This window comes from Peromyscus maniculatus, chromosome X, assembly GCF_049852395.1.
Source record: "Peromyscus maniculatus bairdii isolate BWxNUB_F1_BW_parent chromosome X, HU_Pman_BW_mat_3.1, whole genome shotgun sequence".
Taxonomy (NCBI): domain Eukaryota; kingdom Metazoa; phylum Chordata; class Mammalia; order Rodentia; family Cricetidae; genus Peromyscus; species Peromyscus maniculatus.
The window spans coordinates 31,364,099-31,386,772 of NC_134875.1; the positions used below are offsets into that span (position 1 = coordinate 31,364,099).

Consider the following 22,674-nt stretch of genomic DNA (forward strand, 5'->3'; position numbering starts at 1 on the left):
TCTAAACTATCCCCTTTTTTTCTTTAGAAAGAGATTATATTTATAATCAACCTGTTTTAAATAAAAATGTTGGTTTTTCTCTGTCCCACACCAGAGGGCTCTTCTGATTTGGGACACAAGAATCTCTTAACCATTTTTTAAGCAATATGTCTGGGTTTAGAGGGGGAGTGAGCCTATTCCATCTCTAAAGCCAGCTTGGTATATTTGGGAATTTGGGCGTAGATTCTTTTACTACTTCCTGCTGGAGGGGGGCGCTGTATCTTATGGGGACACAAACAAAATTTTAGGATTATGGAGTAGTCCATGAGGATGTATCATCTGAGCCAGTTGCCTGAAACTGTTCCGGATGTTGGATCATCTGGGCCATGGTGTCATTGGAGACCTTTCAGGGGGTCTTGGCTGGTCAAACCTGATGTATCTTAATCTGGAACAAATCCATAGCCTCTGGCTTTCTGTGGAAACAAAAGCAGAACCTCTTTTCCAAAGTAACATATCCTTATATCCAAATTTTGAAGTCAAGGTACCTTTAAAATTTACATTTTGGCATAACTCATCAGCTTTTACAATCAAATGATTTTCTTCAGTTACGAGTATCAAAAACAACATAATCCAGATTCTCTGTGTGGTAGGCATCTTTATGTGGCTTATTACCTTTACTGTTTTTTTAAAAGACTGTTTTTAAAAACTATTTGTTTAAGGTGGAAACTCGAGCTGTTGGGCATCATTTGTTGCTGGAGAATTTCTCTCCAGCTCCTGCCACCAAATCCCGCCAGTCCCAGAGCCCACTTATAAAATAAACACACAGACTCTTACATTATTTAAACTGCTTGGCCATTAGCTCAGGCCTATCATTGTCTAGCTCTTACTCTTATATTTAGCCCATTTTTATTAATCTTTACTTGGCCACATGGCTTGTGGCTTACTGGTACTTTACATCTTCCTTGTCCTAGCAGCAGCTCCAGGTGTTCCCCTCTTTCATTCCTCCTTCCTCAATTCTCCTCTCTCCTTGTACCACCTATACTTCCTGCCTGGTCACTGGCCAATCAGTGCTTTATTTATATAGAGTGATATCCATAGCCACATTTCTTTTTTGTGCCTTTCCAATCATCTACTATTTCTGTAATATTTTCCACCATTACAATAGATTTCATTTATAGCTGTAACTACCAAGAGATACATAATAAATTTAAAAAATAAATGCTACAAATAAGATAAATTCCTACAAATGAGCAGTAAGTAATGAGGTATGGTGTATAAAAAGCACATATTTTCTTATTAAATAATTAATTCTAATTATAGTAACTCCTGTTTATTAAGGATCTATTTTTACTATGTTAAACACCATACAATGCCTGGAATTCTTCACAATAATTATGAATTAAGCAACTGAAATTCAGAGGCTTAGTAACAAGTTTCAAAGCATTGTTATAGGATTCAGCCTGATGACTCTATGAGAAAACTGCCTTTGTTTTATGTAGTCTACAAATGTTAAAATGAAATTTTTACTTAAAATAAGTGAATTGGCTTCACATTACAGTTCTGCTTCCTCCTAACTCTGTAACAATTTGGAATTTTGAAAGCTTGTTAGGACAAACTGATATTAAGTGGACATCTGAAACTTCTTTGTGAAGTACTTCCACTTCTGCCATTCCTCTGAGGTACTGCTTCTTCTCCCTCCAGAATTACAAGTTGATTGTCTGCTTCAAATTCCCTATTCACTGCCAATATAACTTGTCATTATGTCCAGATTCTCCCCTCATTGCCGCTTTCCTTCATTGGTATGAGTTATGAAAATACATTATGATATTCCATTCGATGAGAGTAATCCAAATATGAAAACATTGTCTCTCTCCATCTGTTTCTACACTTAGGCTAGCTATCACATTTTAATTAGTAAGTACTACTCGGAAGCAGTCATCCAGAACACAAAGAATATGATCAATACTGCTGGTTCAAGTCCAGATGTACTATAATGAGAGTCCTGGGCACAAACAATATCACTGAAGTTGATTTATAGTCATAGTATTGGCAGATTATTAAACCACTAATAATGTCCTTGTTCTATTTGCCCAGGGAAAAATAATTTCAAAGGATTTACCCTATCCCTGCTCATTAATACATTTTACTGTTCCTATGAAGCATTTATTGGGTGGAACTTTAGTCAAAGATAGAAGCAGAGATAGTATTAGGTTGGAGGATCTGTTAGCATACTTTTTTAGTCACAAGTGTTCTTGCAGTTGAGAAAACATTTTGTCTGATATTGATTCAGTCACCTGAATCATATTCTATCTTTAAAGTTTTGATTACAGTTCCTTCGTCCTTTGCTTTCCTTCCAAATCAAGTGTCATTTACAACTAGGGAATGTTTTCAATATTCTCATCCAAATAATTACATTCATATAAAAACCTGTTAATGAAACATTAGAACTAAAGGCTTAATTGCTGAAAAATCAATGCTTGAAGCTAAAAAAAAAATCAGTTATGGGTCCATGGTAACAGGATCTATTATTAACTGTATAAATGTTATCTAAAAACATTTTGAAATTAACATACTACTTTAGGTACTTTCAAGACTATAAATAAGTTAAAATGCTATTTTAAAAAATGAAATAATTGTTTAAATAGATTTTCTGGATGAAAATTATAGGGAACTTCCCATTTTTCAATTATTTTCTTCCTTATCAAATTTCATGCTCATGTTTCCTATCAGTTTAATGGAGAAAACTCTCCATTGCTTTTGATATATGACAGTATTTAATGTCCACAAGTTATATTTGTATTGTGTTTTTTTCTAATGAAGAAAATGCCTAGCAGAAAATGAACTATATACTTAATGACATAAAAGAACTGATATGGGGTATATAAAAGGAGGGAACCCAGGGCAGCATATTGTCCTATAAAGGAAGTTTTTATAGATAAAGAATACAAAGGTATCATGCACTTATATCAAGAATACTGACATTTTCTTGTACCAACCTTGTCTATGTTGCAAAAAAGAAAATAGAAATGTAAACTGGACAGTAGTATTTCCAAAGACACATAAGACTAAATACAGATGCCACTCTCCTAGAACAAGAACACATCACTGTGAAAGACTCTATGGTGCTTCAAATATTGGAAGAAGTGTATAACTAAAATGTACTTATTTTTTTTTCACGATGTTGGTCAACACAATCCAAAATAAAGGCACACACCATTTTCCCTCAATAAGTAGTTGCTAAGCAATGTATGTATCTTAAAATGTATAGGGAAATTCCAAATTCAGGCACACTATGAAGATCTAAATGACTACGACATAAAATTCAGACACGTATTTCTGGAACAATTCCAGATAAAGGACAAGTTGTTATGGGGAGATCTGACTGTAGATCTTGATGGAGCTTCAATGGAGATTCTAGTGCTTTGTTGACACTAAAAGAAAAGACTAACACACACACACACACACACACACACACACACACACACACACACACACACACAAAACCTTACAATGGATTTAGAATAGTCATAATAAATAACTTTCTTTTTAAAAACAGCAATTACATTCTTTTGCTACAGTACATTTTGGGACTACGATTTCAAAATATATAGTCATTATATTCTAGTTATAGAACAAGAATACATATCTACACAATACACAGTACTTCATATATTCCAGACTGGATTCAATTACTTATTTAGCAAAAGGCAACCATCAACTTCTTATCTTGCCTCTACCATCCAAGTTTTGAGATTAAAGGTGTGCTAAACCTGATTATGCATTACTTAACATGATATTGAGTGGCCTAACACATTCTAACATTTTGGAGCTATCTCTCCAGCAGATATTCATTTTTAAATACCATGATATAGACCAGAAACTTAATGGTCATGTGGCAAATTACAAATTTTAGCAAAAAAATAAATGAGAACCTTAGATGGTCTTAAAGCAATAGGACTTTAAGGATTATTTAATGTGTGGGCATGTGGGAATACTGTGAACTATGGAGTCAAGGAGGTTGGATTTTATTGTAAACACTGATATTTCTTGGGTATGCTATTTTGATATGAAAGAAATTTCAACAAAAAATTACCATGTGAAAAAATGATCTAATCAAGTACTTCTAGGTATATACATAAAAGTAACAAAAGCATGTTCGTACCAAAACTTATATCCAAATGTTTATAACATTATTCCTAATACCTAAAACATCTGGGGTTATTTTTGTTGCTATGACTAATACAACTAATAACAAAACAACTTAATGGAAGGAAGGTTTCTTTTGATTGATGATTTCATTTTTTTTCTGGGGATTTGACTTTGTAGTGCATCATGTTAGAAGTGTGTGGTTTAATAGAATTACTACATATGACATGACAGACAGGAAGCAAGAAGGCGGGACAAGGACAAGATATAACCTCCAAAGATGTCATCCCCAGGATACATAGTCTCCACCTAGGATCCACCTCCCATCCTCCTATGACCCACATTCCTGCATTTCCCCAAATAGTGTGATATTGGAAACAGTCCTTCAACATATATTCAAATGTGTTTGTTTTACCCCAGGCAAATAATCATTCAAAAACAAAAAAAAAAAAACTTATGCTATGTGAAAAATATCTAGATACAAAAGGGATTCTGTGATCCCATTCATGTGAACTATTCTGGGAAAAAAATACCTCTAAATACAGAAATCAGGTTGCTGGTTGCCTGCAATGAAGACAGGGATAGAAAATTATACAAATGAGCACAAGAGATGTTTTGGGGGTAGCACAAAGGTTCCAAATTGATTTGTGGTGATTGTGTAATAATTCAATAAATTATGTAAAATATAACTAACTTAAGTATAGATTTCAAGTGAATAAATTTTATCTTATGTCAATTCTTTCTCAAGAGCATAACAATTGGTTATCCAATGCCAGTCAGTGGTCAGACCTGAAAACATGCATATAAGTAACATTATATGAACTTAACAGGTTATATTTAGGAATATATATGCCTACACAAATGTATATATGCATGCAATAACAATGAAAATAGAGGCCATAAATTTGAAGAAGAGCAGGGAAGGGTAATTGGCAGGGTTTAGGAGGAGAAATTTTAAAACTTAAATATAATCTCAAAAATAAAGGAAACGTATAATGAATTTTTCTTAGTTTCCTTTTTTGTTGTGAAAAATGCCTTGACATAAGAAACTTAATGGTCTCAACAATTCTCACTCATACAATCCCTCCTCTTTCTCACCGATTGGATTCCTGGAGCTCCACCTGGGGCCTAGCCGTGGATCTCTGCATCCGCTTCCATCAGTCATTGGATGGGGTTTCTAGCATGACAGTTAGGGTGTTTGGCCATCCTATCACCACAGTAGGTCATTTCGGGCTTTCTCTCGACCATTGCCAGTAGTCTATTGTGGGGGTATCTTTGTGGATTTCTGGGGACCTCTCTAGCACTTGAGACCAAGATTGGAAAAAACACAGGGACAAGTAGCCCAACTAGTGGAAACACATGAACAATGAAGCAATAGCTGAGGATCCCCCAACTGGATCAGGCCCTCTGGATAAGTGAGACAGTCGATTAGCTTGAGCTGTTTAGGAGGCACCCAGGCAGTGGGACCGGGACCTGTCCTCAGTGCATGAGCTGGCTGTTTGGAACCTGGGGCCTATGCAGGGACACTTTACTCAGCCTGGGAGGAGGGGACTGGACCTGCCTGGACTGAATCTACCAGGCTGAGCTGAATCCCCAGGGGAGTCCTTCTCCTGGAGGAGAAGAGAATGGGGGGGTGAGCTGGAGGGAGGGGTGGGGGCGGTAGGAGGGGGGACAGGGAAATCTGTGGCTGATATGTAAAATTAAATCAAATATATATATATATATATATATATATATATATATATATATATATATATATATATATATATACACATACATACAAACTTAAGGGAAAATTAGCTTCCTATATCTCACAGTTCTTGGTTATAGTCCATTATAGTGGCAAAGTCAAGGCTTCAAGGACTTGAGGCAGCTAGTCTCACTTCATCCACAGTTCTTCCAGCATAGTTGTATCCTATGAAATGGTACTGTCCACAGACAGGGTGGCTCTTCCTGTTGCAATTAACCCAGTTAGAATAATGCTTTATAAGACAAGACCACAAGTCAACCTAATCTAGACAATCCCTCCTTGAGATTTCATTCCCAAGTGATTCTAGGTTTTCTCAAGTTGATAAGTAAGTGAAGCATGATGGAATTAAAAGTTTCAAGTGCTGTGTGTTGGCAATCTTATAGTACCAAAATGTAAGTGCTATCTTCCATCAGTTTTGAAGAAATAAATAATTGTCTTCTAAACAAATTTGGCCTTTATTGGGAGATGATGTGTTGTGTTTGCCTACATGGTGAGGAAATGTGAAAAAGAAGAGGGAACGCTACTGAAATAATAATACTGAAGTGGAGTGTAAAATAAGTCTAATGAAAAATTGTGTTATTATAGAGCTAACTAGTGTAAGGAATCTATATATTGGAATGTGGAAAATTATAAACTGATAAAATCAGAACCAATACAGGAAAGGGACTGGTAGAATATGAGTGACAAGTTCCATGAAGCAGTAAGAAGAAATGAAGAGGTTCATGTGATAGAGGCATCAATGATATATAGAGAACAGTGGAGTACACCAGTACACTGGTGCCAGTAATAGAGCTAATCTGGCTGTAGCTGTCTAGTGCTGCAACAAGCCATTATGAAACTGGATTTCCTTTCCCATTGCTCTGATAATATACTGTCACAAAAAGCAGCTTAAGAAGAGTTTACTTTGGCTCTCATTTCAAGGTTATAATTCATCATGATAGGAAGTTAAGAGGGCAGGCATCTCAAGCAGCTAGTCAGATTGTAACCCCAATCAGAAAGCAGAACGTGATGAATACTTGTGCTCAGCTCACGTTCACCTTTTATGTAATCCAGGATTCCAGCCTAGAAAATGGTGCTGCTAACTCATAGAATGGTCTTCCCCACTACAAGGAACTTATTGTACTTCTTTAAAATCATGATCAGGAGTTGAATAGTCACTCACAAGTGTATCTGGAGGTATGTCTTCTAGGTCATTCCAAATCCTATCAAATTGAAAACATTCCCCATTATAGAGGCCAATTTGGGAGAGTTTAGGTCATAGAACATTGATGTGATATCTTTTGAATTGGTGTGATGTGGCAGGTGCCTAAGTAAGAATAATTTTTCATTTAAGATAAGATAAGGAAATGACCATACTGAAAGTGTATAGGGTAAAGATGGTGTTGTGAGACCATGTGTATAAAATAGATGGTGATCCACTTACCAATATTTTTCTGACTACTCAGTGTATCATATAAGCACTAAGTTGTCTTCCAATCCAATCTTATTTAAGTAAGCAGCCATGTCAACATGATGTCCTCTAGCTCTTCAGCAAATTCAATAATGTACTGTGGTGGGAGGACCTCTGAATGTCTTATCCAAGTTTTCTAGAAGTGTAAAGATTTCTCAACCATCTTGAAACAAATACTTACAGTGCTTGATCTAAGTGATGTGATAAGATCACGACCTTTTCAGAAATGCCTTTGATGTCAATCCTAATTCCACTAAACATCACCTGACAGGGAAAGAATGAAACGTTATACACTTGTTTGTCAAGCATCCCAGTAATCTCTCATGGCATAATCTGCTCCATTTCAGCCCTGCAGTGATGAGGTGTGAGAGTGATTTACCCTGACTTGGAAGGAAACTTACTAAGTGTTCAACCATTGATTAATGAAGTAAAAATTCACTAGGTAGACCTTGAAGTGATAAACTGGACAGGAACCTTGGCAAACACTAGTGTTTTATGCCCACTTGCATCCTATGATTTATTTTGAGAATGATCATTTTCTTTCCCACATACCTACAATACCATGGAAACAATCAGTATTGACAGTTAAGATACAAATATGAAAAATATTACATGTCACTTCTATTTAAGTTTTAATCACTTTTATAAAAGTGAAGAAATATTCATAATGAAATTTGTGAAAGTCCATTATTCCTCAGCTGACCTTACTGATGTAAAATTTTAAAACTGCTCTATCATTTTTTGATAATATAAACATAAAAGATCAAGGGAATTGAAATTGCATTTTTATTTTTGCAGGTACATTTTATGACTGGTCATTACAGCAAAGTAAGTATGTGATATTTTTAGTTTATTATTCATTAAGTTTTACAAAGCCTTTAATCTCTTCTTCTTCAATTTATCTCATCCCCCCCAAACAGTGGCACTATAGTTAACAAACTAAAACAGGAGGGAGAGGATGTATTTCTCTTTATTGTTATTCTCATAGTTTAGATGAAAATATTTGGTTCTTTTGAAAACTAGTGGCCCACGAGTGTTTGCTGTTGTGTCTTCATCTTGAATATCTATCGAGGATGGAAGGGAATCGAGAGTCAATTTTATATATTGTTATTTCAGACTTAATTTTGAAGTTGCTTTTTAAATATGATCTTGTTTGTTTCAGTTATTTTGAGACAAGGACTCTTTCATTATGTATCCCAGGCAGCGCTTAAAATCACAGTGATCCTCCTGCCTCAGCCTCCAATTTCTTAATATGATAAGGCAAAAGTCAGTCACCACCACATTAACCAATACAAAGCACATGACTTGATATTATTATGTAAACATGAGTCAAAGGATTTAAAAACAAATGACATCTGAAACGTGTGAGCTGTGACAAATCCTATTAAACCTAAAAGGTTCAACAATCTTTCACTATAGTTTCTTCTCCAAACTTCTGAAGGGTTCCTGTTCATTATATCCCTCAAATATTGCCTGATGATAGTCCCTGACTAAGCAATTAACTTACCAAGAATTATACATCCTTTAAAATGGAGAAGTTATTAGTTTGATAACACAAAGAAACTCTGTTTTTTTCTTGGCCTCCAGCTAACACTCTTATAAATTACTGACAAATTACAGTAAATGCCTCTTTTGCAATGCTGTCACTGATAGATAAATCTATGCTGTATAGTTCTGGCTTTTATTGTCTCTTAAAACATCATCAGATTGATTCTAGAGTAGCAATGATATAAAATAAACACACGAGATACACTCCCAATAAAACAGAAGAAAAGCATCCTTCCTTGTTTCTGAGAATTATAGTATGAAATAGTAAAACCATTTCTGAGCACCTTCTGGTTTCAGAAAAAAATAGTCTATTTCTAACTTGTAAAATATACAACCAGTTTGTTGTACAAAAATTATAGAACTCTTTCTGAGTCTGAATTACCTCACTTGGGATGATTTTGTTCTAATCCCATCCATTTGCCTTCAAATTTCATAATGTCATTGTTTTTTTTATAGCTGAGTAATACTCCATTCTGTAAATATACCTCATTGTAGCTGAAGTTTTCTGACCCCCGCAGCCTCGAGGTCCCATAGCCAAATTAAAACAGGAGGGAGAGGATGTATTTCTCGTTATTTTTATTCTCATAGTTTAGATGAAAATATTTGGTTTATATTAACCCAAATTAACACACAGAGGATTATATTAATTATGAACTATATGGCCTACTGGCTCAGGCTAGCTAGCTCTTACATCTTAAATTAACCCATTTCTATAAATCTATACTCTGCCACATGGCTCATGGCTTACCAGTATCTTTACATCTTGCTTCTCTTTGCAGCAGCTAGCAGCGTCTCCTCTACTCTTTTTTTCTTCCTCTCTCTCTCTCTATGTAGAATGTCCTGCCTAACCTTATTCTGCCTCACCATTGGGCAAACAGCTTTATTTATCAACCAATCAGAGCAACACATTTTCACAGCATACAGAACAATATCACCCATCATTTCCCCTTTTCTTTCTATTCAAAAGGAAGGTTTTTAACTTCAACATAGTAAAATTACATATAACAAAAGTTATCAAGCATGAAGTATAGTTATAATATCTAGTCTATTTGTATTTGGCAAAATTAAAGAAGATATCTTATCTATCCTATATTTTTGACTCTAAGGTTTAATATCTATCTTATCTCTTATCATAACCAAGGAAAACGATAATTATAGCTATCTAGTCTTCAACTACATCAAAGACTCCAGAAGGATATAATATTTACTTAAATAAACAGGAAGTGCATTGTAATCAACTTCCAAAAATCTAGAATGACAGAGACAGCTGTCTGCCTGGACAGTCACCCAAAGTTCTTTTGTAATGTTAGGGCATCCATCTTCAGCCCACAGGCCTAGAGACTCTCCATCACTATTCTCTGTGTCATGTAGAATATCTGGCAGTTTCTTCTGAAAAGCAAAAACATGGAGGACCATTTTGCCTTGAAAAGTTCAGTGGTCATCTTCCTATGGGGCCTGCATGTTCAGTTGATACAACATTTTGTCAAACATCCAGGCAAAAACAGTTTCTTGCCCAAATGGCTATTTTTACCAAGAAGAAGATAAACTCCATATGGAGTGTCTTCAATGCCCATCCTCCTCTCTGAAGTAAATCGGTGCTGCCAAGAGCAGATGTGTCTCATTGTCCAGGAAATTCTAAGTTTTTAAAACATTTCAAATGTCAAATTCTGTAAGTCTTTGAAGTGTTTGAAGATTACCTACCTAATTGAATTATATCTATGTATACCTAGAAAACTTAACATGACTATAAGTTTGACTATCATAGAAGACTAATTATTAATCTGTATTTCTTAATTATCCATTGCAATTCAAATGAGTTATATAACATAATACCTTAAACAAGAGTATAACAAAATCAACTCTAAATTTGTATCAATAAACTAAAATCTATACCAATGTAAAGCATTTTAAACAAGTTGCTCTTTAAAAGTAGGGTCAACAATCTACCCTTTTGTCCTATTATATCTATATCCTCTATTTCCATATCACCTAATTTTCTTTATCCATTCTTCAGTTGAGAGTCATCTAGGCTGTTTCAAAGATCTATTTATTACACAAAAAAAACTAACTAACAAAATACTGCTGTGAACATAGTTGAGCAAGAAAGAGAAGGCGGGATTGTTCAAGCCAGGGGGTTCATGGTCATGACTGGAGAAAACACAGAGACAGCAGACCTGGGAACCTGGGAGCTCACAGACTCCGCAACGACATCTAGGGAGTCTGAATGACACTGAACTAGGCCCCCTGCATGTATGTGACAGTTGTGTAGCTTGGTCTGTTGGTGGGACTCCTAGCAGTGGGTTCAGGGCCTGTCCTTGGTGCTTGAACTAGCTTTTGGGAACCTTTTCCCCAAGCTGAGTTGCCTAGCCCAACCTTGATACAGGGGGAGGAACTTGGTTCTGCCTCAACTTTATGTGCCATGCTTGTTGAAGTCCATGGGAGGCCCTCCCCTTTCTGAATGGAGACAGAGGAGGAGTGGATGAGGAGAGCAGAGAAGAGGAAGGGGGAAGGAATGGGAAGAGAGGAGGGAGGAGAAACTGTGGTCGGTATGTAAAATAAATTAAAAAAATAATTAATTAAAACTTACAGAACTCATAGAAAGGAAACCCTATATTTTCATTGTACATTTGTCGCTAAAAAATAATATAACATTGTGTGGTCCTTGATGATCTTTAAGATAAATTTTCGTTTCTATGGCTTAGTAAGATATATTTACACAATACGTTTGTATCTCACTTAAATTCCTTGAAAGCAATATTTAAATACAGAGATAGCAATTCTTTGAACATGAAAAGTCTAGTATGCTCCAGAAGGTTAGTGGTAGCAATTATTTGTGTATTAATTTACTCAAAATTATTTATAAATACCTAGGTACCATACAATGATAGTTATAAAGATAAACTATTTCTTTTTCCTTCACACATAACAGTAATAAACATATATTTGTCACATAGAAAAGTCTTAATTAACTATAACACAGAGAGGCAAATGCTAATTACTGCATTTTAAAATTAAGTAGAACATATATTTTTATTTCAGTCTTTGTAGTTGAAATGTATTGTAAAACTGTAGTCCATTTAATTATCTTGGTAAGTACACTTTAGTGAAGATAATTGTGTTTTACTTTAGTATTTGTATTATTTTCTCGGAGTCTTATGTTCTTTTTTTTGAAACTGGTTCTTATTGTGCAGGTAAAGTAGGATACTAGGATGAATCCTTATGGCAGCACATCATATCCAGAGAGACAAAACTGTCTCTCTTTTAGTAAATCCAAGATATCTGCTTGTGCAGTCATCAGGCTTCTTTTTCTCATAAACATTTGAGTATAGAACATGAAATTAAATGTTTCATTAGTTGAGCTTCATTTAATTAAGGCTTTACTGTACATAAAATGCTAATTAGTAAAGGCGAGATCTGGCTGCTTTGGGGAAGAAAGTAGTCTGTTCACTTTGTGATATGAGATTTTGGTTGGAAATGTAGGCTGACTCCATGATGGTATCCAGAAGGAATCAACCAAACAAGTGAAGGTAAATGATGTAGTAAACAAAAGGGTAAGGTAAACTTAAAATGTTTATGATGAATCAAATGCTAAAAAGGAGATAGTGGTGAGATTTGTATGGAAGACTGATTAGAATCTCCAGTTTAGAATGAACTCCAATGTTTGTCTTCTCCGAATACTCTCCTTTTGTAACACTTATGAAAATATTGCTTTAGGCAATAAGGAAGTTATGGGAAATATCTGAAACAGCTATTCTATCTCTGACGATCTCAGTTAGTCTTTATTCTTTTTTGTTTGTTTGTTTGTTTTTGTTTTTCAAGACAGGGTATCTCCATGTAGTTTTGGTACCTGTCCTGGATTTCGATCTTTAGACCAACCTGGCCTCAAACTCACAGAGATCCACCTGGCTCTGCCTCCCAAGTGCTGGGATTAAAGGCATGTGCCACCACCACCTGGCCCTAACATCTAACACTTTCAACATGATAATCCTTCATGCCTTTGAAAACAGTTAATCATATTCCTTTTGGACAGAATATTAACAAGTAGTCACATTGCTCAGAAAATGAGGTAAATATTAAGAAAACTCTCCTACTCCAAAGTTATATTTGACTATTGTTCACGAGATTTTGTACAAGTTATTTTCCATAACATAAACTGCCTTGCTTAACTTTAGCCTTGACATTTCTTATTGCTTGCATAGAGGGTATTGTACTGTTATCTTGAAGATTTCTGCCTCATTAATAAGTCATTCATGCTGTCTCCCTTCAGGTCTTTGCTAATGCTTTCTCTCCTCTGCAATACCCCATTTTTCCTTCTGAGACAAGGAAACTTTCATGGACTATGTCTTCAAGATCTAGCTCTAATATTTTCTCTTTTTAAAACTCTTCATAGACATTTTTTTCTTCGTAGTCACCTCCTCCTGTCAGTAAACAATTTCCTAATATGTTTCATACTCTGGGTTCCAATCTATGTTTCCATTAAATAATTTATATTATCATATTTAGTCATTACATATTCTTCTCATGTATAATATGAACTTCTTATTAAATACTAAGCTGATTACATAGTTTTCCTTAGATTTAACTTAATTAGAAGACAGCTATACTCACCACTATACCTCCAATGCCATACCTAGATTAAACTTATTTATATATTTTCTTTTTATTGTTCATGAACCCCATTCATCAATTTCCTGAGGTGATACATAATTAAAAAAAAACATAATGACTTCCTATTTGTAAAATCCATAACCTGATTGTTAAACTTCCATCATATATCTTTCTTTTCACTCTTTAACATTCTGGGATTTAAAAAAAAACAACCTTAAATCTTCATGCTATTTTTGTTCCTCTCTATTTATTAATTAGCTTTCTGAACTTTTTCTATATCAACCAAAAAGGGAGTCATTGAGAAGATCTAACAAAAATGTCTTTTGGCAACTGATACAGCACAATTCATCAAAAATGGAAACTCATCAAATTGTCACATCATCACCTCTTTTCATTCAAGCCGGCTTCTTCCAGGACAGTTTGTAATTCTCAGTGAATCATAATAATAGTTTTGATTATTTCCAAGTCAATGACTTGTTATAACTTCATATTTCATTGTTCAGTAATGCAAATCAGAGTGTTTTACTTTAAATTATATGTACTTCAGTGTATGGTACAAAAATGTTAGTTATTACTCTTGTTTTGAACATGTGTCTTTCAAAACAGTACAGGTCAATTCTAAATCAACTTTTCACTGAAATTTTAGAAAATTGCAGGCTATTTCAAAGCCAACTTTTATCCTCTCAACAAAGGATGGGATGGAAAAAATAGGAGAGTTTAAAGGTTTAGATGGGAGCCTGAAGTAATTTTCTCTAGGTAAAGATTTGAAATCACAAACAAGTCCCTTTTGAAACAAACAAACAAATAAAAAAACCCACAAAAATCCAAACAGAAGAAGTAACTACTTAGGAAAGCTCCTTCAAGTTTAACCACATTATTACAGCCACAGTCCTACCATGTTCTACCTCACCAATTGTCTTTGAAAGAACATTGTCTTTTATGAATGAACATGAGTTACTAAAGGCCTGGGAATGTGAGACAACGGATAAACTGAAATTTTTTAAATGAGAAATTGATAATAATGCCCTTTAAATAGAGAGGACTGGGCAGGGGGGAAAACTTCACTGGATTAATAGCATACTCTTCTTTGTGTCAACAAATAGCATTTAAAATTCTTTCCCTTGGACTATCTGACAAAACTTCTTTCATCCAGAAGGTTGCAATATGACAAAGTAAAATTTATGAGAACGCCTTTAGGAATAAATGGTCTAAAATGTTTGGAAAGACACTCTTATCATTTGATGGGGTTGGATTTTCCCATATGACTTTACTTAGACTCTAAGAAATGTTAAGTCTTTCCTTGGGAGTAGTATGATGAGACTAAGTAGTTAATATGTTTCATGCACTTCTGAAAACTGCTGTTCCAATACCGTGAAAGGAAACATTCATGATCTGAGCTGCCATTTCTGTTTCTCAAAAAAATACATCTGAAAATAAGGTATTTGTGCCTGAACACATACATCTATAAACAATATATGTTTGGGACTTTCACTTTTCCTTTATGCCAAGCATTTCTACATTTAAATAAATGACTTATTTTGGCAAAAAATATGTAAATTGAAATGAAAATGAAAATAGGTTATTGTAATTTGAAGACAGCCTGCCTAGAAAAAAATCATTCCAGTGGGTTTTATAGTCAGAAGGAGAAATCAAACTATGTTGGCCTACATTCCAAGCCTTTTCTGAATAAAATATGTAGTTTGGCAATATATTGTTCAGTTTAATTGACTATATGAAATAATAGTTGATTTTCTTTGCTTTTTCAGTTGCTTGAATAAGTATTATAAACTATTCTTCAAAACTCTCCATAGTATTGATAGACTTACAATATATTTTTAGTCTGAATGTGACCTCTGACCAATTAATGTGCTGCCACCTTTTTTTAGATGACAAAATTAAGACCCAGGGAAAATGAACTAGCAAAGTTATTACATAACCTTGAAATTACCTCAGTTCAGTGAGCCTTCTAATGCTGCAAGTTGTCCCTTATGCAGTCTACTCTTTGGGGATTGTAAAGAAGGCAACAACAATGAAGGAGGTTTAAAACAGCTACTAATTCTCAGCTTCTGTTCATTAACATAAGTAGCTCTGCTCAGAAACATGCTTATTGCTGAGAGAGACTCTGGGCTAGAAGCCAGTAGGAAATGGAACTGGAGAACAAATCGCAGACATCTGAGTTTTAGTCAAAACCTGACTTAGGCAGAAGTTGTGTATGGAGTGTTCTTAATGTTATGACAATCCTGAATTCACTGCTTTAAGCTTTTTGACCATTTGTCCAATGTAGCTACTAGCTTCCTACCAGTTTGCCCAATTTAAATGGAAATTTGGGCTTAGGAAAAGGTTTAGAATTCAACTATTCCAGCTACTTGAGTTCTCCATACCACTTGCATGATATGTGGCATGAAGCATGCAAACATGGAACATTTAGTTATCCGAGTCAAAGTCTTTTAAATGCATTGTATTTGACCTAATGGTCTTTTGAAGATGATTACAAAATTAGGTACAGGATGCAGGTGTTAGGGGGGCGCTGGAATCCAACTGGGACTCAGTCTTTTACTTTCCAGAGCTGACTTTTACTGTCATGTGGGCTATGTTCAACTCATCTTCATCATTCTGTCAGGTCACCATACATACATAAAAATAAAACCTCCTAGTCTCTCTGCACAAAAAGCGTTGATTAATCAATCTCTTGTTTCCTTTGGTACTATTGTTAATGAAATTATGTTCCAGTCTAATTGTATCAATATTAAACACACACACACACACACACACACACACACACACACACACACACACACACTTTGAGTGTGTGTAATCATATAGTAGCATAATGTGAAGGACTTTATATGATGCCTTACTGAATATACTGATATAAGGTATGTATAACCCATTTCCTTCTCCTGCCAACTTATTAATCCTGCATTAAGATGAAGCAACCTAATTCACTGTAACTATTAGAGCCAGTGGCTTCCTAGAGTAAATATAAACCAATATTTTTAGATGTCTTTCATATGGACCAGGAAACTAAATGTTTTTAACACCCACTCCTCATGAATCTTGGCCTTCAATTTATTATTACTGATGCCTCCAATGTTTTTATTTTAAAAGATAACTCTTTTTAATATATATATATATATATATATATATATATCATAAGGGTTAGCTAGTTATTTATCCCAGGATTTGTTTGAAAATTGTTGTTACATCACTGATACTAGCAGTATTGTTATTCACCTATCTTTAACTTTTTCCTAAATAAAATGTCTCTACTTCTTCATTTTTCCAGTCTGTATCATCCATATAATAGTATTAGGTTTAGGTAGTCAAGCTCTTGTCTTGAATATATGAAATTATTTTTATCACTTAGCATCCCCTTTAAAATATGACAGTATAAATGGCTTCTAGCCACAAGTGATTCATTAGCTTATGGGAATCTCCCTTCTTTTTCCTTTAATATTACCAAGATAATGATGATGATGATGATGATGATGATGATGATGATGATGATGATAGAGAAGGTAATGACAAGTATATTATAATAGCTAACTTGCTAAGTACTTTCAATGTACCACAAACTACTCAAAGCATTTAGCCCATATCATTTTTCTCAAAGCTTTCACAAAAACCTTTTCAGATAAATTCTATTATTATCTCTATCTTACATATGAACACATGGAGGAATAAAGAGGTCAAGCAATTTTTCTAAAATTTTATAGTTAGTGTCAGAGCTGGAAGCCCTACATTATAACTTCATACCCTAGGATCTCAGTCTTTCATTCTATTATTTGAGGACATAGGTTACACATGGAAAAGATGAATTATTAGAACAAACATGATACAGTCTTATAATATCTCAGAGGCAAACATGAAGAGTATGCATAATTTTCAGTATGCTCTGTCTCTGTGTCTTCACACTTAACTACCCTCGCTGGCTCTCATTATCAACTCCTGGGTTTCCTTTTTAAGCTATCATTAACTCTTCAGCTACAATGTAAGATTTGCTTTAGTACAGTCTGTTATGAATATCCTTTGTTTCCCAAATATCTAACCAAGCACAATGCTAAACACAGTGAAGATGTGAAATCCTTGTAGACTTAAAAAAGGTACAGACTTTCAATTCATTGTTTAAAATATGATAATTAGATAAAACCTCCTAGAAGAGGGAGGTGTGTGTGTGTGTGTGTGTGTGTGTGTGTGTGTGTGCGCGCGCGCACGCGCACGCGCGTGTGCATGCTCATGAGGTCAAATGCATTTCCAAAAGAACTTGTGCGGTGAAGAAAAGCATGATGCCAGACACAGAGCAAGTGTTCTGTGACTATCTGGCAAATGAATAAATGAATGAGGCAGAGAGGGAGAGCAAGTTTCCAAAGAAGGAGATCAATATCAATTGTCTTCATGACTTATTCTGCAAAATACATAGTATTTTTGACCATTAATGAATTGACATGATATACTTCTCTGTTTTTAGCTTCAAGGCACAGTTATTGTACAAGTAATTTTAAATACTATTTTATTGTCATGTTCATTAAAAAGATGAATGTGTTGGTGTGTCCTGAGTGTTTTACATATCTGATGTACATGAAAGTAGAAGTAAAATGATCTTTGAAGGAAAGGGGCATAAGTGGAGAGGAAGGTGAAAAATGGAAGGATAGTGGGATGTGGGTGTACATGAAATGTACAATTGTATGAAAAGACCTCATGCAACTCTACATAGTAATAAAAAATAAATTCAGTAATTGAAAACAAGTATATATACTTGCAGTTCAAACATACACACACACATACACAAATACATAAATCCTCACTTTTAGATACCAAAACACCAAACTCTTCATGTATTCAAACCACTTATATAAACTTACATATAATTTTCATATTACCTGTACATATCTACCCATATATTTTACATTTTCTTTAGATCACTGATACTTACTAAAATGTAAATGCTTGCTATTCTATACTTTAGAAAATTATCTCCCAAAATTTTATTTCAAAAATATCTGCCATGTTTTAGAATATTTTTATTTGCAGTTTATTGAGTCTACTCATGTGGGCAGTGATGTTTGTATATATGCATGAAGGTTAATGTATAAATGTGTGTCTATGTGCATGTGCATGTATGTGTGTTCAGAAAAATATATACATATTTTACATTATTTTTGTTTGGGTAAATAAATTTATTCCTAGTATCTTACACCTGGATGAATATGCTTTATTGTGTTAGTATCTGGGTAAATCTTGAGGTTCAAAGTGACTCGTACCTATTCAAATTTAATATAAGATTTTAGACAAATCCTTTCATAACAAAAAATAATTGGAGAACACATGATGGCTTAGGTCTTTTATATATAATTATATGGTTCCCAGAGGGGAGTTATAATTGAATTATAAGCTGCCTCATGAGTATTCTAGCAGGCGTTTAGAGAACCACAAAGCAGAGCTGAGCAATTTTTTTCTCCAGCTAGGCTGTGAATAAGACACCCTATAATTCAATTATAACTAGCCTCCAGGAACCATATAATTATACTATAAAGTAGTTTAAGGAAACTAGGAAACTGAATGTTTTTCAACACATTGTATATGTTTAAAATGATAATTTTATAATTTTACTTTACCCTTCAACTTTCTGAAGCTCACTGGTTTGGGAAATCATTTCATAACCATATTCTTTCATGCTTTTTAAAATTTTTATTGCAAATCTTCATCCTAAATGCTTCTTAGATTACCATTTTCCATTGTGGTCTGTGTGCATATTCATACATATCACTTAAACTCTTGTCAATTTTTCCAACTCTATAATGATTAGATTTGACAGAAATGACCTGAGAAGCATTCCCCAATATCAATAGACTGATTCTTTTGTTAAGCAGGGTGCTCTAGATAAACAGTTTATTACTTGACTTTATGGCACTTTTACCAAATACCTGACAAGAAACTACTTAAGGAAGGAATGGCTTGAGTGTACAGTTGATCACATTGAACAAGGGACATTACAGGCCCATGAGGCAAACAGGCACATTTTATCCAAAGTCAAGAAATGGGGAGATACAGCTACCACTGCTTACAGGCATCCTTCTTTTCCATTTGTATTAATTGTACTACTCTAGTGTAATGCCATTATCTTCCAGAGTTAGTTATCTCTCCTCGTTTAAACCTCCCTGGAAACACTCTCATATATATGGCCAGTGGTGTGTCTCCTAGGTGAATACAAATCCAGTAAAATTAACAATGAAGATTTGTCATCATAAAGAACCAGTATAAACTCTGTGTTTCTGTATAACTGTCTAGAATATGTTAACAAGTCATAGAGAGATAATGGCTATGAGACTCCTAAGAAACTGGCTTATGCTGTTGTGGGGCTATCAGTTTTCATGGCAGCTTTGCAAGGAACCATAGAGAATAGGAATGTTACAGCATGAGTCTGAAGGTAGTCTATCAGCAAAACTTCTTTCTTTCGAGGACCTCAGTCATTTTGCTTAAGCTATCAACTGCCTGGATGAACCTTACCCACATTTTAGAGGATAATGAGCTTTACTTAGTGTCTACTGGCTTAAATTTTAATACTACTTAAAATATTCCCTCACAGTACCATCTAGACTGATGTTTGAGCTGAAAATGAACATTAAAGCATAGCCAAGTTTACACATACAGGAACCATCATAAGTTTATATAGTGAAAGTGTGTTATATTATTCAAGTCCCAATTCTTCAGATTTCAGAACACCTTATAGGGACATAAATGGAAAATAGAAAGGCAAACTTGACCTTTGAAGCCTTGGAATAATATAATACTGTTATTTGTACTTTATAGTGAAAGTAGATTTTTTTTTAGGAGGAAAGGGTGTCTTAGTTAACATTTATCTTGCTATGAACAGATACCAAGGTAACTTATAATAGAAAGCATTTAATTGTGGGCTTGCTACAAGTTTCAGAAGGTGAGGCCACGATGGTCTTGGAAGGAAACATGGCAACAGGGAAGCAGACATGTCCCTTGAGTAATAGTTGATAGCTTACCTCTGATCCATAAGCAAGAGGCAGAGAGAGAGAGAGAGAGAGAGAGAGAGAGAGAGAGAGAGAGAGAGAGAGAGAGAGAGAGAGAGAGAGAGAGAATTTGAAAGGCATGGGCTTTTGAAACCTCAAAGCACACCCTCAGTAACATGCCTGCTCCCACAAGGCCACACCTCCTAATCCTTTCTAAAACAGTTCTACCAACTGGGAACAAAATACTCAAGTATATGAGCCTATGGGGTTCATTCTCATTCAAACCCCGACAGGGTATATAAAGAATGTAAGAGTCAGAGGATGAGGAAGAGGGCTGTGCAATGCAATCTTCCGGACATGCCAAGTCTGTTGCATACATGAACTAACAGCAGCTGTTACCTAGATAAGACCTGTGCAAGATCAAGCCAGTATTTCCCAGCTAGGAGAAGATGCTGAGGACGCACCTTTAGCTGAAACTCTGTTGGCAGTTAATGGCTGCTGAGGAAAGAAGAGTCCCTTTTCAATGGATTTGTATCCATGCCTCAGTGGATCACTCCATACTCAGGACCATATGAGCAGCAGTAATTTGACTCAGTGAATTATAGTCAAGAGAAAAGGACATGAAATAGAGAATCAGATGTGATGGGATGGTGCCATGGAAACATAGGAGGGACATATTATCAAGTTATATTCCATGCATGAAATTTGCAAAGAATGAATAAAATATAAGTTAAAGCAAAGGATAAATGAGAATCGACATTTTATTTTTAAACTTGATTTAAGATATAAAAAATCTCATTTTGTTCTGTTTTATAGAGTGACACGATGATTTTATAATAAAAATAAAGCTAATAACAAACTTTTCAAAAGAACTAGTATATTGAGACTTATTTCCCATTAAAAACTTCTTCAAAATTTCCATCCTAAAAGTAATGTTGTATAATGACTTGCTATAAAGAAATTTTATTTTTCACATACATTATCCTTATCAGTATGTTTTTCCAAGCAAATATTATAATTTTTGTACTGATTATATTAATTTTTAAACTTAAGCTACTCATTTGAAAAGTAATTCATGCATATGTGATTCGATGCTCATATCACTATTTCTTCTAGTGTAAAAATAGATGTGACTAGCCGGGCGGTGGTGGCGCACGCCTTTAATCCCAGCACTTGGGAGGCAGGCAGATTTTTGTGAGTTCGAGGCCAGCCTGGGCTACCAAGTGAGTTCCAGGAAAGGCATAAAGCTACACAGAGAAACCCTGTCTCAAAAAAACAAAAAAAATAAATAAATAAAAAATAGATGTGACTAAAAGTCTAAGAAGTGTTAAATGGATAAAGAAAATATGTTTTTATTTATATATAAAATGTATGTATATATGAATAGGAAGCATAATGAGAAGCTCTGATGCATGCTACAACATGAGTTAAAGTTGAAAAAGTTATTTTCAGTCAAAGATTCCAGTTACAATGACAACATCTTATATTACACCATTTACGTAAAGTGTCAAGAATATAAATAAGTCAGACACAAAGTAGTAAATATCTGTTGCTCTCATTCTATATAGAATCTGAAAAGTTGCTCTGATATAAATTGAGAGTTACAGTAATGGTTACTAGTGACTGAATCAGTTCAGGTTGTTTGGAAAGATGTTGGGCAAATGTCAAAGTCATCAGAGAACCACAAATTTAAGGTCTGTTATTGTGTAATATAGTATGATGACCACTGTGCACAAAATATTGTACTTTTTTAAAGATACCAAAAAGTGGACATGAGGTGTTCTCATGAACAAGGTAGTATCTATGAGAAATAGTGCATATTAATTAGCCTAATACATAATTAAATAGGCTAGTTTAACAAAATTGTAATGCTTCAAAGCATCATGTACATGATAAATACTGATGATTTTACTTACCAGTTTTCCAAAATAGTAAATTTAAAAACCTAACTGTATCTGTAGATGAAAAATTAATTGTGTTGGAACATGGAGTAACAGTCTAAGATGAAAAAAGGAAATGAGGAATGAGTGCTAATGGGTGCATTTTTCTTCCTGAGATGATGAAAAAAGATTTTCTTCATTTTATGATGATAGCAACAAAATTCTATTGATATGTGAAAAAGATATGACTGTACATGTTAAATGTATTAATTGTAATGAAGGAAGTACATATAAATAAGTTTAATAAATATACAGGAAAAGATTCCCATAATG

At 34.5% G+C, this 22,674-nt stretch overlaps 1 protein-coding gene across 1 annotated transcript in view; it reads left to right on the top strand.

Moving 5' to 3' along the window:
• Tenm1 (teneurin transmembrane protein 1) overlaps positions 1-22,674 on the top strand; it is an 827,344-nt gene that overhangs the window by 128,435 nt on the left and 676,235 nt on the right. The window contains exon 3 of the mRNA XM_006981543.4: positions 8,124-8,153. The gene's annotated coding sequence lies outside the window, so the exon portion shown is untranslated. The remainder of the gene's footprint in view (positions 1-8,123; positions 8,154-22,674) is intronic.